Here is a 2601-nt window from a genome sequence, read left to right as displayed (position 1 = left end):
AACCGCTGACATTTTTTTGAAGACATTGGAACTGTTTGAAATGGGGTGAGACCAGCATTGCGGTGTTTAGACATCACGTGCCTTTGCACGCTATCCTTTCTACTAAACGATCTTTCGTAAACGGAACAGAACCAACTCATGTCAACTCCTCAGGGGCAGAATGTAGACTGAGGAAAAGGTATAGAATGTTGCCCATTTATATAGGCTTACTTCATCACCAACACCACACCACCACATTTCTATCGTTTTCTTTCACAACGGCCACAACCACCACCACCACCACGTTTCTATAGTTTTTTCTCCCCTAACACGACCACATTTCTATTGTTTTCTCCCACCACCACCACTACCACCACCATATTACTATTGTTTTTTTTGTCCACTAACACCACCACATTTCTATTGCTTTCTTTCACCACCACCACATTTCTATTGTTTTCCTCCACCACCGCCACCACATTTCTATTGTTTCTGTCCACTTCCACCACCACATTTCTATTGCTTTCTTCCACGACATTCAATAAAATACTGCAAACTTCTATCATTAGTTTATTTTGAAGCAATGTCTTGTGTAGTGAAGAACAATCGTGGTTTTCTCCAACTGTTAGCTGTTTGTCCAGCTCATCAGCGCCAGTTTCTCCTACGGACCGTCACTCCACAATAACTGCATGCATTAGTCCAAGTCTTATACAATATACTTAAGGAATACATTCCCATCCCCGAAGAAAATGAGCGGAAATTGTTGTCATATGAAGATGCTCTATTAAACCTTGCAGTAACAGCGGTCCCTTACAAAACAAAGAAGCCAATCCTTGTACAAGAGGGTGGTGCTTTTATTCAAGACTTATTGGTCCGTGCTCTTACAAGCTTAGGATTTTTTATGCTATAATAGAAAATACAGAGCTACATGTTACTAATTCGAAGCCTGCCTTCCACCTGTACTGATTGAAATGAAGAGAAAGATAGATTTTGTTGATGAAGAGCACGAAAGTGAAAATGAAGAGAGCGGAAGTCCTGATGATGAAAGCGAGGATGAAGAACCAAGGATTAAAGATGTTTTGAGTAATCTTTCCAATGCGGTGTCTAACAAGCGTGCTTCTGATTTGATGTATAGCATGGCCACTTCCAGAGATATTCTATTCTGGACTCCCCGCGGACAGTTACTTTGAAATAAACGCACAATTCCCGTGACAAACATCGCAGAGCTAGTCGAATATGTACTATTACCACATAACGATGACGTTACCAAGCCTCGTGCGCTGAATACCCTTCTAGATGGACTTGCGGAGTTAGGAGTCGATAAGGGCGTAATCAAGAACAAAAAGGTCCTAAATGATTTGATAGAAAAAGAAAAAGGCTACAGAAATGGAGAAAATACTTCCGAGAACGAGAGCAAAGTAGAAAGTTCACCAGAAAGAGAGGAAGAGGAGATAGTTTTTGCGAGTAGAAGTGAAACTGAAGACACCCAAGAGAGCGACAACGACACTGAAAACGAAAGTGAGGAAACAGAAAGTAATCGCCCTAAAACGTCCACAACCTGTCATTCTGAAAATCCCTCGGAACATTGTGAGAATTCTAATGTGTACGGGACATTGATCATGACATGTCCTAAATGCTCTTAGCACGATTCATACAAGATTTGTCCCATATGTAATCACCAGATCCCCGAGAAGGGCAGTGACATGAAAGAGGGCTTTCTTCGGTGCCACGAAAACGCGAAGACGTGGGAAACCACTTTTTATTCCCTTTCTAAAGAGGAGAAAGAAGATGATGATTAATTTTCTATCCCTCTCAAATCTCTGTATCGTACTCTTTATATGACTGGTTTTCAATAAAGTTTTTAAAACTGTATCTCGTGTCTGTTTTTCATTTTTTTGTGGGGGGGGTGGGGGGGGGGGGGCTTTATTAGTCACTTGTTTTAATTGATCCCTGTTAAGTTATTAATTGGTTTGTGTTTTTATAATAAAAAGTCAAGGCTGTAGAGCCAATTTGTATGCAAATGACGGCCTGTTAACTCGCATAACTAACTGACTAACGGCGCTGCTTGCTAAACTGTCAAATGGACCTTATGGTGTTGTAACGTCATTACTAGTGCTTGCCTGAACGTAGTTAGCATAAATTAATCAAGTTTCCCGCGCATTTTATTCATGACCTATTTATTAAATTTTACTCCCCACTTTAACCCCCCCCCCCCCCCCCCGCCCCCAGAAAGAGGGGTATAATTCTGCTCAGACACCACTTCTCAGTGAGTAATCTTTACTCAGTATTTCTGCTTAAGTTTACTCACTACAGGGTTCAAAATAACGGACAGCAGGTCGCCGGTCCTGATGACCGGCCAAATAATTTTTAGCCTGGACAAACCCCGATTTTGGCTGGTCAAATAATGAATACTACCTTATTATAGGAAATTAACGCTCCATGAAATTAAAGTATTGGAAATCAACGCGAATTTAATGGAAAACGACTTTCCAATAAAGAAAATTAACGCGAAAAAGGAGGTAGAATTTTTAATAAAGGAAATTAACGCTATTAAGACACAGTTGGTGGCCGAAATCAAAGGAGAAGATATTGACATCTCTTCTGATAGTGACAACGATGAAG

Source organism: Porites lutea, chromosome 1, assembly GCF_958299795.1.
Source record: "Porites lutea chromosome 1, jaPorLute2.1, whole genome shotgun sequence".
Taxonomy (NCBI): domain Eukaryota; kingdom Metazoa; phylum Cnidaria; class Anthozoa; order Scleractinia; family Poritidae; genus Porites; species Porites lutea.
This window is presented reverse-complemented; position numbering follows the sequence as displayed.